At 48.1% G+C, this 14,994-nt stretch overlaps 1 protein-coding gene across 3 annotated transcripts in view; it reads right to left on the bottom strand.

Moving 5' to 3' along the window:
- SHANK3 (SH3 and multiple ankyrin repeat domains 3) overlaps positions 1-14,994 on the bottom strand; it is a 382,463-nt gene that overhangs the window by 134,270 nt on the left and 233,199 nt on the right. The window lies entirely within an intron of this gene.

The following is a 14,994-nucleotide window of genomic DNA, read 5'->3' as shown; positions in this document are numbered from 1 at the left end:
CAACCATCTGCACAGCTGCCAACTGCATCGCTCTTATGGGACAACAGCACTTCAGTCATATTTACACTTCTCATCCTTGTCCTCTGCAGTCAGAGCCACTGTCCTCATCTCTTCCAAGGCAAGATGCCTGCAGAAACCTTCCACGCAGATGATCCAGCTCACTGAAGCACGCCCAGAGCTGACTCTCACCAAAACGCTGAATCCCTTGTCCCCATGCACACGGAGAGAATTGCAACCCTCCTAGGAACATAGCATTGCATCTATGAACATAGCATTGCGTCTGTGCTCAACATGAAGATGATACCACAGAGAGGAACAGTCACACCAAAACTGGGTGTTTCTAGTAGAGTTAGGGCCCCAGAGTCAAAAGGATCACACTGAAGACACGACCGTGGCCAGGCCTGTGGACATTTTAGTGCCCACAACCCTCAGGGCAGCCTGCACTCAAGTTCTGGCTCTGAGCTGGATCTTAACCAAAGCCTGTAACGTCCTTTCTGGAGTACGTGGATGCAGACACAGCTAAAGCTATCTGAGTGTGGCATACCTTATAAATAAAGTGTGTCTGGCCATCTGGCAGAACGGAAAAACAGGAATGCCTCTGGAGTATGCTCTTTTGCCCACAGCATCTAATTTTCTTGAGTCCTGATCTAAAGATTTAGCTTAACTGACCTTCGCATAGTAGTCAGGACCATCAAAGTAGGGTACATAATGGGAATTCATGTTCTTTCCTGGATGCTGGTACTAGGTCTATTTTTAGAGGTGCAGGCTTTAGCAGGGGTAGGGAAGTGCCAGATGGCCGTAGCAGTGTCTGTTATGACCTCACTGATGGACAGGGTCACCTTAACAGAAGCTCTGTGGTGACAGACATCCAAGAGCACATATGTTCACATTGCTCAGAGTGCGCAAAGATGCAACCAATCTGACATCCTGCTGAAGAGGCCTCGATTCAGTTGATCCCGCCGAGAGCGGAGAGCAGCCCTCCCCTGTGGGAATCACGAGCTGCTCGTGGCAGAGTGCTGTCCCAAACCCAGCCGAGAGAGGGGACCACGAAGAGTAAAGAGGGGAAGCTGGCAAGTGAGATTTGTCCCCCTGCAGAAGCTCGTTGCCAAGCTAGGAAACCCACTGACAGCACAACTGACCTGGAACTTGGTGCCAGCTACAGAGAATGGAGATTCTGGAGATACAGGCACCCACAGGGCCACCGAGGACGGTGACACTGCAAGGAGCGCAGGAATTACAACCACAGCAAGTCTGGGCACGATCGTTTGTGTTTCTGTCTGCTGATTCTCAAACACGACACTCCTGCTGCAGAACAACTGGGATTAGCACCAAAGATTCAGGTGCTCTCATCTCCACAGCGACATAAAAGATTTCCTGGATGGGGAGGCTCTGGAGAAGACCTTTCAGGAGGATGCTTTCGGGGAGGCTTTGCGTGCTGGCAAACAGCAGTGGTCAGTGCAGATGCTCTGAACAAAGAATGTGCTAGAAAAGGCTTCATTTTTGCCCCTCAGCAGCGGGAATATCAGAATCATTGCTCTACTAAACCTAAGGGATGCAACCGCCATGGACTTGCCTAACCTCCTTCTGGAGCCTTGAATCCGCACCAACTGTGGCAATGAGATCCACAACCGCGTGCTGCGTGGAAATAGTTCATTTTGTGGCCTTAACTTGCTGCCTAATTTCACTGACTGTCCTCAATTCTCACATTTAGGCAACCAATAAATCACTCAACTTCTCCATTTTTTCTCAGACCCCGTTGTATTCTCCTGACAATCTCTCCACATTTGCCTCTTTTTTAAATTCAGCCTCTCTTCATCTGCAAAGTCTTGTGACCCACCACTGGCAACCTCCATCTGCTGCAGGACTTGCCTGCTTATGTCTATCCTTTGCTGTTTAGCTTTCAACCACCTTTTTTTTTTTTTTAAGCAAACTTTGAGAAAGCCTACTTGACAGCTTTTGGGAAGCCCTGGTACACTGTGTCAATCCTCACACCAGTGCTTGTTGACTACTTCAAAGACTTGTAGGACATCTAGTGGACTTCCTCCTAAAAAGGTTTTAAAATGAGGAAGAGTCAATAAAATATTACTTTATTCTAGTTTTCACTAATTTGCAAGATGCAAAAAAAATTAAAAAAAAATCAGACTTACTGGTCTTTATATCATGGCAGGGGTGCTAGCCTATTACAATAATGAAAATAATGCAGTTAAAGAGTTTAGCCTTAAGCAAGACTTCTTTTCTATGTATGAGGGGGAAAAAAGATGATGCACAGTGACTATGTAGTTTTTATTCTAGTGGTAGCTACAGAGATGCTGAACAACAACTATGAGAGGTGAGTACCTTAAAATTAGCATTTCTAGGTAGGAGTTCTTAGCTAGGATCTCACTTTTAAGGATCTCACCGATGATCTCTCTGGAACAATGTTTTCAGTAAGCCCTGGAGCACAGAGCAAGTAACTGAGGAGCAGAAGAAAGCCGAGTCAGTGGCAAGCGTTCCAAGGGGAGCGGGGACAACTCCTGCAGTTACAGCGTGCAAGACTGACATCGATCTTGAGATAGATGTTAAACCCAGTAAGAACTTGATTATTTAAGGATTTGATTTGGTTGCTAATTTTGCTATTACTCAAATGGGTCACCTGGAACTTAACAGCAACGCTGTATCACGTTTTGCCTTCGGAGGACGTATCACAAACCAATTACAGGCTTACAGAGCAGATCCAGGTTGCCCAAGGGAACCTAACCTTAACTAACGCTCCTGGCTCTGTGATGAGATGCCCAGCACCAGATGAAGCCCTCCAGACTCCACACACACACACACGTTGGGATTCTGACTGTGCAGCCAGCCCTGAGGATGGGCACCTAATTAAGAGCAAGGCCCCTACCTTTCACCTGCCGCCCAGCAGCCTGAAGCTGGGCAAATACTTGTTGCAAGCTCCAGAAAATAAGAAATGAAGAAGTTAACCAAGAAAAGCAGGGAATTCGATATAGAAAGGATTTGTATCCATTTCTTTTAAGACCGTTGAGCTACTGAAACAATGGGAAGTGCATAGTACAAAAGAGCATCAGAAGATATTAGCAACTAATAATGATACAGTTGCTTAAAAAATCGACAGAAATTCTAACTCACTGTCTGAGCTAATATCAAACACAGTGCCAGAAATGAGTAAAACATAAATCAGCCTGAAACAAAAATGATCAGAAGACACTAATGATGACAACTTACAGCATCAACAGACCAGAAAATTTACAGAGCTGGAAACAACCAGCCTGTGGTCAGGCATTTGGATGGCAACAAAAAGGACCGACTGCTGTCAAGAGCTCTGGAATAAGGTACAGATAAGCCTGAGTCCACCACATGCAGACTAGTGCTTTGCTGAAACAAGAGAGATGCAGAATTCAGAATTACTCCTCTCCTCCCAGGCTACCAGAAGCAGCAGTGCAAGTCTTTGGTCCAGGGAGCCTCTTGTTCTTTATGCTCTGTAATGTCAATAAAACTATTTGCTGAGTTCAAATTCTTTCTGCAGGGAGGCCAAATAGCCATGACCTGGGTTTTTTTTTAAAACTAAGTAATGCTACAGACTTTTTTTTTTTTTTTTTTAATTTTACAGGCCTCAACAAATCAGCCCAGAAGAAACCACTTTAAGCAACTGCTTTTTTTTGTATTTCAAATTCCCTTGCATTCTGAACAGTTCAAATGTCAGCCTAAGAGTGCTTTAAGACAACCAGATCCCTGCTCCTTGGAGACATAGTGCAAGTGAGATAAACGGGCTAAGAGGTTCACACAGGAACTGGCATGGGAAATCTGGGTACTTTGTACTGTTCCTTGATACACCTGCTTGAGCTCAGTACTCTTACACTAAGGAACAGGGATGTTCAGTTCATGCCCAGAACATCTGTAGTACCTCAGCCTGACCACTGAACTACTTGTGATACTGTAAGGTTTTGTTGCTACGTGGTCAAGACAGCATGAAGTGTTCTGTTACCGGAAATGTTAAGGAAAAGGGAATCTGGAAAGAATCTACTGTCAAAAACTTTTAAGTTCCCACTTTGGGAAGGGGGAAAAAAAAAATACCAGCAAATCTAATAGATACTAGTTTTAAAAGCTAAGCAGCACCTTGGGATATTCATAACATTGACCTTGATTCTTGACCGCAAGAGGAAGCTGCTGGCAGAGCAGCAGATTAATTAAGACAGGAGCAAAGTTCAGAGAAACGAAGGGGATCAAGGTTAAAGGCAGCACAGCCAGAGAGGAAGCCTAAAACTTGAGCAGCAATGTAATGGAGACAAGATCAGGCTTGGAAGGAAGTTAGAAAAGTGAAAGAGAAATCAAGAGGATTTTTAAAATGCCAGTATAGAATTAGCTAGAGGACTCGTTCCCACCTCGTGCATGACAAGTGATGCACGTTGGAGGGAAAAGCAGCTCTGCTTGGAAGGCTGGACGGTGCACCAGGCCCGGGGGAGATGAGAGGTTATCTGAGCTCTTGGAAGATGGATTTAATTTGCATGCTTTTCCAGAGGCAGCTGGCTGGCTGTGTCAATCAATGCTCCATAATCTACAGCTCTATTGTTATCAGGTCTTCAGCCGCTTCTGCACATGCTCCCATGTGCTGCTCTGCTGCATGCAGAACTCCAGCCAGGACAGCAGTCAGCTGCGGAAAGCTCAGCGTGCACGTTCTGTCTGCAGATGAGGAAATTCTGATTCTGTCAGGGAACTGTCACCTTATGAGTGGCCAAATGGGAAGAGTCACCTCTCTCCAGCTGTGGTAAAAGCAGACACGTTTCTTTGCTAACGAGGAAGCTATTTTAGGCTGCAGATCTCCTACCACCACTCTTCATGTGGAAGTACACGGCTATAAGGACAGTACAGGAGATTGTATCAAAGGCTTTGTACAACAGCCACCAGAGCCAGCCCTCCCAATGCAGGAGGCCATCAGGCATGCCAGGCATGACTTGTCCGTGGCGAATCCACGCTGGTCATTCCATTCTTTTGCTGCCCCGCTTCCCTCACTCTTCCTGTCCCAAGCTCAGAGCTTTCATCAGCTTGCCTGTCTGCCTGGGCGACGGCTGAGCACCAAGTGCGTGCTGGCTGGTCACGCAGGATGACTTGGTGGCCAGTAGGCCAAGAAGGGTTCCAGCTCAGCTCATGCTGAAGTCTTTCCCCAGGACCATTAAGTGTACAGACTAAAGAGGGGACTGAACGCAACATCAGAAGGTGAAACACAGAGTCGGGGCAGGGCAATCTGCAGCACTTGTGTTGCTCCCTGGCTGCGCCCTTTGTGCGAGCTGTCACTTGGTATCCTCCGAGAAAGCCACCTCCAAGCTTGTCACCAAGCGCAGGAGCTCGTCACACAGAGCTGAGGTGCAGATCCGCTCCCCAGCACAGCTACAGTGGAGCGTTTGCATGTCCATCTTCTCGCTGATCGTTCTGCAATGCCATTTCGAAGGGCTGGAAAAGTAAAAGAGGGACCTTCCTTCCCGCAGGGACTCTCGGGATGGTGCTCCAGCTCCTGAGGCAGGGCTTGTGCCACTTTGACTCCCAACCTGGGGCTCTGAGGCAGATGCCTCCTTAGGAGCTCCCTCCCCCCACGCAGGGACTCTCAAAAAACCCGCTCAGAAAAACCGTAGTGTTGGGGCTCTGTGCTCGCTGCTCAGCCAGGGCTTCTCCTTTCCATCTGGGAAGTTTAGCTGACTGAATTTTTTCATTTCCTGCTGTCTGTACTCCTCTCCTAGCGTAGTCTTTCGTCAAAACCCAAGGTATTTGTCAAAAGCAATGATTGCGAAGTTACAAGGTACGTGGGTGCTACAAGTGAACCCCTACAACCAACGAGACCCGACTAATACAAACAGCCACGGGGGACACCAACAGCATCTCGGCCACAGGACTGCAACTCCATGCCATCATTCTACACGCCATCCGTCTCCCTGTGGATGAGGCTATGGCCCCTGTTAGCTCAACACCACCCCAGTCTCGCTTTAGGATAGAGTTCTCCAGAGGAGGATCATCATCAGTCGAGGCAGACTCTGTAGCATACCAAGAAAACAAAAGAGAAGGTGGAATAGATAGCTCATCCCTTCACATGCAGGACACACAGAGATAGTTATGAGATGGGTACCATAACAAGACAAGCTGACCTCCCCAAAGGCTGGTGCAGACCTCCAGGAGGGAGACGATTGATTCACTGCAGGAAATTAGAGAGCTGTATTTCATTAAGGTACCAAAATCCTCCACAATCCTCCTCCTCCTCTGCAACCTACGCATCTGCATCACCTGAGGTTGGCATCAGAGATGAGCGAAGAACAACAGTGCCCTCTACCAAAAGAAACAGCCAATGACTTCTGCAACCTCCTGTCCTGAGCCAAGCGGCCGGGACAAACAGCCCTGCTCTCCAACGGAAGGCAGCTCGGGCTGGGCTCTGGACAACATGGTCCGGGTTCAGACCACTGGGGCCAAGCACACACACCAACACTTCATCCGCCTCAGTGGTGATGTGCTCTGCTGCCTCTGATGTACCGGGCTGGAAAATACTTCTGACTCTTACACAATGCAGGAATGGATGATTCAGAAACAGCGGTGCCGGTCATTTTTTTTTAAATCCCGTTGTTATACCATCCGCTCTTCCAACATCTACACTGGCCACTGGGAGAGACGGTGAGGGGACAGGCCCAGCCAGCAAGATGCTCTCGCTGTTAGACTTCTAAATAATTTGAAGTATCCAACAACTGTTATTCCAATTTCAAAACATTTCTTACACAAGAAGCTCATTTCTTGATCAAAAGTTGATTCGAGTTCCTAATTCTTTCTTCAGAAAGCCTTTCCACAACGGCCTTCCACCACCTCCGCTCCTACCCGCAGATACTAAGGAAGTAACTAAATATACCCCCGTCATATGAGAGGGGTGCATTCCACCCCTAAAATTACTTTTATTTTCTCAGAAAAAGAAGAAATGTCAAAGACTAAGTCCACTTAGTAGGTTGCAGAGTCCACTAGGAACTCAGTTAACATGGTTTCATGTATTAGTAATTTAGACCCTATGATGATGGAAAACAACTGGAAATCTTGCCACAAATAAGTGGGCAGACAAGGAGCAGTAAGGAGAGGTCTCTGCCGCACAAAACAGACAGTTGGCTGGACACCACTGACTCCCACATCCTTCCACAGGTATCAAAGCAAGATAAAAGAGATCCAATAAAGAAGATACTCGTGCCACGGTTATTGCACACCCAGGATCAGCCATAGCTCTTGGTCCCAGCCTCCCACAACACGCTCTCCACAGCCCCGACCGCAGCTGGTGTTGGCACCTTCCCGGTCTGCTTGGCCGCGGCCCTGCGTCTCCCAGCGCCGAGGGTCTGCCCACCCATCGAGAACCCCTACCCCGGGAGCAGGCGTATCTGCGGCGCACGATCTGAACCGGGACACTGCCAGAGCACCCCGTGTCTCAGCTGCTTCAGAGGCAGGAGACAGCGGCACGTCCCTGAGGGGTGGGGAAGCGGCCGCAGGAAAACCCAGACCCCGTGCGTCTGGAAGTGCTCGTCAGCCCACCGGTTCAGATGCAGCCTAATTAAGTTTGCAAAGAGCTTTCCTACATCTCTCCACAAAGATGGATCTGTGCGTGGAAGCAGATAAACAGCACAGAATGTTTGCTAGAGGAGACGGCACAGCATCTCTCCCAACAAACACAACTTGAGAGAGGCAAATAGTAGCAAGGTGATACCCAACAGTCTTGGATTTCTACCAAGGCCAGGTTCCAGGCTTGCAGTGCATGGAGGAGCTTATGCTCCGTTCTCACACCTTCTCTCAGTCCACAGACGAGTTACTGTGACAACAGGCTGCTCACACATACGCATCGAAGCATTTGGCACATTCCGCTTCACACCCCCAAACTTGCCCTTTAATTTCTGGGTGTCGCTTCCCGAGAGATCAGTGAGCTCTGTACGGCAGGTGAGGTCTGTTCCGCCACCGAAATCAGGTGGGAGACACGGCCAGGAGCTGCCGCAAAAGATGATTTTGAAAAACGCATGGGAGCGAGGGTCAGGGGAGAGAGAGACCATAGCTTGGGGTGAAGTGAGCCCAAACTGGACGCTGACACCACCACGGGACCACCACAGTTCAAGGTACAATAAGTAAATGCAATTTTACAGTGCCTGCAACCTACCCCAAACAGCTTATTTTGTCTTAACTACAGTTACCAAATGTTCCTCTGCAATTTTAACCAAAGCTGCAGGTCCTTCTCCCAACATGTCCCTGGACCACAGACTCAGCACTACTCTGTAATTAACTCAAAGCAAGAATGAGTTGTGTTCAAAGTGGAGGCGCAGCCATTCCAGTGCCAACTTCAGCAGAAAGTTGTCCAGCAACTGACAAACTAGGTCCTGAAAAATTAAGTCATATTTAATGCCATATATTGCAAATACTTCCTAATGATATTACTGAGATTTGTGTGTGCAAGCTTAGCACGTGTGTAGTCCCAGCCCTATGAGTCGTTACTCAATTCCCATCCAAGAAGGGATCCCACCATCGAGGCTTTGGTTCCTCACCGAGCACACGAAGGCTGCCTGCATTTTGAATTTCTCTTATTAGAGCTGCACAGCTCCCAACAGCAAGCACGGGCAGACGAGGAGAACAAGACCAAGACCGATGTTAATCCAGATTCCTGCGGACAGTGATCAGAATGACAATAAATTCCTGATCTGATGTTAACAGCTCCTCGTGCCGTAGCACTAATGCCTCCACATACTGGAAACGCCTTGTACGAGACACCCCAGGCTCATGTCTGACTCTTGGCAACACATGATGCTATAGTCATCTCCTGAGCCACTAACATGCCTCCTCTAGTTGTTTCAAGAAGTAAAATGTTAGCGTGTAACTACGGAGAAGATTTTCTGTTAAGTGCAAGATCCTGCATTTTATCCTACTGAATTTCATCCCACTTCTGTTACGCGAACTCATCCAGCTCTGAACGTAAAGCGTTCTCACCTCTTAAGACGTCACAAGGAAACATTAGCAGTGCATTTCAGTTTTCTTTTGGCCACAGCTGTTAGTACAAGCATTTAGTAGGTGAAATCATTAATCAGCTAGTGACAGATGACAGATTTCCAGTGCTCCCCCACATTTCCTCCAACTTTGCTAATAATTTCCCACGTAACACTGTCCTGAAATCCGAGCAAGCTGGAACAACGGCATTTCCTTAGCCAACACAGTCAATTTCCTTTAGCACAAAAATGTTCCTGGATAAACACCGTTCTGTTCTACCCCTTTTCCCATCTTCCCCCATCTCTTTCTGCCTTCAAAATCATCTGTTGTGAACACTTCTGTGCCAGTGAATTCAGAGCATCATAACTGGGGCCGCCCCAGCGCTCCCACACACAAGGGTCACTGTTACCTCATTGAAATCTTCACTAACATGCCACTAGTTTTCCCCATTATTTTTTCAGAATGCTGGTGTCCTTTGTTGGTTGGGAGGTGCAAGGGCAGGGCTGCCCCCAAAAGGGAGGTGGGCCAGGAAGCCAGGAGACCCCACAGCCGGCAGGGCAGTGGCCTCGCTGACCACGACTCAAGCAAGGTAAGTAGGACTGACCCAGAGATGGTGGCCAGGTCCAACCAGGAGTCCAGCTCACAAGGCCGTAGCACAACGATGGGGCAGGTCTCAAGACAAGCCAATGTGCAGGCTGAGGTTAAGGTCAGGTCTAACGATCACTGGGCAGGTCCACAGTCATGAGGCAGGTCTGAGGTCAAGCTGGGTCAAGGTCTGGACCAAGAGGGTCCATGATCAGCCATAGGCATGACTATGACTGGAGACCAGGACTTCTCCAACATAGTTCAGGCAGGGACTGAAAGCTGCAGCCTTAAACAGAGCTTCTGGGACGAGTGGTGGGGAGGAGACCCCAGGTGAAGTTGGTCAGGGACATTAAGACACATTAGTGCCCTCAGAGCCCTGATAGTCATAGAATCACAGAATCGTTTAGGTTGGAAAAGACCCTTAAGATCATCAAGTCCAACTGTTAACCCTGCACTGCCAAGCGCACCACTAAACCATGTCCCCAAGCACCACATCTACACATCTGAATACCTCCAGGGATGGTGACTCAGCCCCTTGGGCAGCCTGTTCCGGTGCTTGACAACCCCTTGGGTGAAGAAATCTTTCCTAATATCCGATCTAAACCTCCCCTGGCACAACCGGAGGCCAATTCTCCCTAGCTGGCAGTGTCGGTCCCACCATAGCCTATCCATCCAGCCTCATGCCCATTTTAACAGAGAACTGTTCTGGTAGATTTGGACCTTTATCTAATTAGCTTTGATCTTATCTCATTCTCATTGCTTAAGAGCTCTACACCCTCTTTCCTTACTCTTATTTGTACAGCTGAAGAATCTATTATTACTCCTCTTAACATTCTCAAGGCTTAGCCCAGTTTTTGGCAAGTTGCATCTTACGTGTATGATTTCAGATCCCCCTGATACAGATTTTTTTTTTGCAGATGAATCCTAGACCTTGTTCTTTGACAGCTTTGCTTATTCCTAGAGGCCCAGGGACAATTGCGTTTGGATTCCCTACCTGCAAGATTTCTCTTTTGCCAGGAATACATCAGGGCAGGTTTTTGTAGCTTTGACTTAAAATATCCACTCAAAATTCACTGTATTTTAACTCACTGAAGACAGTCAATTCCATTTACTTCACTATATTTTTCTTCTTTATCAAATATAAAAATTTAGACTCTAGCCTTATTACCAGGATATCTTACACCATCATTTTCCAAAGCAATGTAAGGTATATGTTTTTGTCCTATCTCTGTTCCTGCATAGCCCACGCATCACATACACTTCCTACCCTCAGCTTTCCTCTTACCTCTGCCTTTCCTTAAAGCACAGACACACTGCTCTGGCCTGTTCTCACCCATGACAGCTGTTGGACTGACCAAATCACTTGGCTCAGCTTCTTCCCCTCTGCACTCATAAGCTGGTGTTTCCATTCCAAATACCTCAGCCTTACAGGCCACCATCATTCCATCGGCAGAGAAGACAGCCTCTTCTCAGAGCAGCCTGCCGGCTTTGCTGCTGCTTTCACCTGTCCACTTGCCTCCTCTCTTGTGTTCCTTCAGGCAAAGATACGTCAATGTCCATCTGATTTTCCTCCTCTTATACTCAAACTAGCAATGCAGAAAGCAGCCTATCAAAACCAACCCCCTCAATTCTTGGTTTAAAGCCACTTTGATTTCTGAGGGACCAGACGCTTGGGTAGAGTCCCTTCACCGAGTGCCCCTTCTCGGAATGCTTTCAGTAACTGAATAGCACGTGACTTACCAGCGCGGGAACCACCACTCGCCTGTGCCTGGGCCACCACCACCTCAGGCAAAGGGCTTTAGCTCTAGCACAGGCGACACGGGCACGTCTCCTTCCCTTGATGATGATGCACATTAGGCAGCTCATGCTCAGTGACCTGGTGCTCTCTAAACCCTGAACTACATGGTCCTTGGGGACATGCTGAGGAGGAGAGGAAGGAGAATGAGAAGTAGACATACATATGGGCTGAAAAACAGTCACTGACAAACAACCTCTTTTTCTGTTTCATTTTAGTCAGAGCCCTACATGCATTCACACTGTGAAAGACTATCTTCCTACATCACTTGGAGACAGATCTGCAGTCTCTCAGGTACAAGTGCTGCCCGCCCATGGTACCTGTCACATTCCCTGGTGACACTCCACAGCACCTCTGCAAGCATGAACGAAACTCCAAATGGCTGCTCGACAAGTAGGAGCGCAGTCCCTCTGGTCTGAAGCTCCACCAGTGCCTCTGCTCGGGGAGACAAAGACATTCTGGTGCAGAACCACAGCTGCAGCTGAGATCGAGGAGGGCACTCCCACCGCCCTGCGGCAGCTCTGCACACCGTAATCTCATAACGGACCCAGAGACAGGCAGATTTGACCAGTTGGTGTTTGCATGCAGGTTCTGACATCCACAGATCCCAGACCACCAACAGCTGGGGGGACAACCCGATGAGCTTGATCCTATATGGGCAGAAAGTCAAGGCCTGTTTCAACCACATGGAAGGCACAAAAAGATTAATTCCCTGAATCCAACAGAAATGTCGCACCACTTTAAGTAGAATGTGGGGTATGGTGTTAGAGGAGGTGCAGACAGGAATAAAAGTGTGCAATGAAGTGATGACATTGATAACTAGAACTTGGATCTCCTCTTGGGATGTCAGGATGATACAAGAAGGATCATCTCTATGGGAAAACGGGCAAAAGCAGAGATCTCCAACTCAGTAGGGTGAGAACTAAATTTAGAGCATACAGAAAGTTTGAGTTATTTACCAAAGAAACGCTGTTTAGGCCCCAAAGGATTTCAGTTCCACAGACAGGAGATATCTAAGGAGACCCTCACTCGGAAGTCAGAAACTTGAGTTTCTGCCTTGGGGCCTGTAACAGAGATGGACAACAGGACATCTTCCTTTAGAGCCAGCAAGCACTGCAGCGCCTATGAGGTGGGACCTGAGAGGGAAGTGCTGACCCAGAGGCACCCATAGAGAAGAACCTGGCTCATTTAGGTAGATCAATATGCACCTCACGGCCTTTTCCCTCAAAGCATGAAACTGTATGCAGGTTAAAGGAACATCCTAATACCACCTCCAAAATGTCAACCCTGAAAGTTGCTCTGTCTGAATTTCAATGAAGATCACAATGAATTTCCTGAGCTGCTCTCATCCTTGTCACAGTCATCTTCAATCTGTTCCAACAAGAGTCTAGTCAGGTATCTGCTGCTTCTTTCCTCAATCAATAAACACAGTTGGAGATGTCCGCAAGTCTGATGTGGCTTTGTTCCCCAGCAAAGTATAGTCAGGCAAAAACCCTTCCACCAGAGCACAGCCTAGTCAGCTGTTAGGCTATACTTAAACTCAGGAGACAGACACTTCCCTTTCTTTGATCTTGATGAGAAGTGGCAGAGCAACGTCATGTCCATACAGATAAACTTCTTCTGTGCACAAACATCATGGCCTTATCCAAACACTCTGTACCTGAAAAACTGTGCCCGACCTTTGTCTGGAAAAGTAAGTTGGCAAAAGCCAAAACCATGCCGGGGAACATGCCAACAACTAAACAGTACACACAACCAGAGGAAAATGCTCATACCTCCGCTCCAGCTTTAGTGTCTAAGAACCATCTGTTCTTCACATTTCACTACACAACTTCAATTCAACCCAAACACGTAACATTCTCCATGAAAGCACCCAGCAAATGTGAACTCCTAGATACAGGAAGGGCTTATAAACCACATTGATAAGTCTATTCTCTTTTTTTATGTAGCATCACAGAGGACAGGGAAACAGCCCCTGCACACTGAGATGGCTCCAGAGCAGAGCTCCAAAGCAGCGCAAGAGGAAGGAAGGTGGGACCTCCTCAGGGGAAGTCCCAACTCATCAGCCCTAATCACCCCTGAAAAAGGAGGAATATCCCATTCAAGTCTACTGTCATCAAGCTTTTCCCATCAACACAACAGGAACACATTTGCTTCACTTCCAGTGGGCCCAGGGTACAGCCGAGTTCACAACCCACGCGCAGCAGGAGTGTGCAAAGGCAGAGGTGACCAGCGCAGCAAGATGAAGCACATACAAAGATAATTTGAAGGAAGAATACAAATGAGCACTGGGAACACGAGTGGGAACTGCAAACTAGAGAGCTAACAGCTGGACCAGTTCAGAGGCAGGGGGAGAAAAGCTTTGCTGATGAGACCCTGCAGTACGCGGGTGCGAAGTGCTACTGGTGGAGTTCCACTCCTGCTACATCCTCCACGGCCACGAGACCAGGTCCCAAAGGCACCAAATACTTTCTCTACAGGGACCAGCGTGCAGGTGTCCCAGAGGGCACGCGACCTGCCACATATTTGTCACAGCACGCACAGAGTTCGTGGCTCACTTATGGAATCCAAGCATCCTGGTAAGCCTGAGGGTGCAAACACAGGCGTTTAAAACGCTCAGGAAGGACTGGGATTAGAGCAAAGAAAAGACTTTATAAGTGGGTTCAGGCTTCCAGAAACTAATTAAAAGTACTTGTTGTGCAAAACAGAGAACTGTATTTTATTGATTTTCTTTTCTCTTCTACAACTTTGTTTCTAACTTTGCAATCAAAGTTTAACTCTGACCAGAATCCAGCTGTGTGAATTTTAAAGCTCCTTTAATATGCAAAGTGAACTTTTCACTGAATCTGTCAAATCAGGACCACTTCTGCCCTCTCCTAAGTAATACATTGGAAGAAAAATAAAATCCAGATGTTCTCTTCAGTTGCTTTACACCGGGACAAGTTCAGGCTTGCCAGAAGCACTTCCCACCCAGTCCTCAGGCTGGGAGCAGAACGCTTCCCAGGCAGCTCTCGGTGACAAGGGGTAAGCTGTGGTGATACACCTCACAACAGTGGGAAAACCATTGAGTCATGGTGACCTCCAAGAACACTGTACTGTTTGGCACATGCAATCCACAGCTCCTCCTGACACCGCTGTCCTCCAGGAACAGCAAATTCCTGTTAGGTGGTGGCTGGTGGTGGCTGGAGACGGAGAGCCAGGAGTGCCAGGGCTGAGTCACAGCTGGTTTTAGTATTTTCTGTCTGACTAGAACAAACACATGTAGATTACAGAGGGACACGTGAAAACACAGGGACTGGTGACAAGGGCAGAGAGTGACAGGCCAAGGGGAATGGCCTGAAGCTGCCGGAGGGGAGATGGAGATGGGATGTGAGGCAGAAATCCTTCCCTGTGAGGGTGGGGAGGCCCTGGCACAGGGTGCCCAGAGAAGCTGTGGCTGCCCCCGGCTCCCTGGCAGTGTTCAAGGCCAGGTTGGATGGGGCTTTGGGCAACCTGGGCTAGTGGAGGGTGTCCCTGCCCATGGCAGGGGGTGGCACTGGATGGGCTGGGAGGTCCCTTCCAATTCAAACCATTCTAGAATTCAGTGAAACTCAGGACCCATCTACTGCTTTCTTTTGAAGTCTCCTACAATGTAACGCAAGGTTGGA

Source organism: Balearica regulorum, chromosome 1 (genome assembly GCF_011004875.1).
Source record: "Balearica regulorum gibbericeps isolate bBalReg1 chromosome 1, bBalReg1.pri, whole genome shotgun sequence".
NCBI lineage: Eukaryota > Metazoa > Chordata > Aves > Gruiformes > Gruidae > Balearica > Balearica regulorum.
This window is presented reverse-complemented; position numbering and strand designations above follow the sequence as displayed.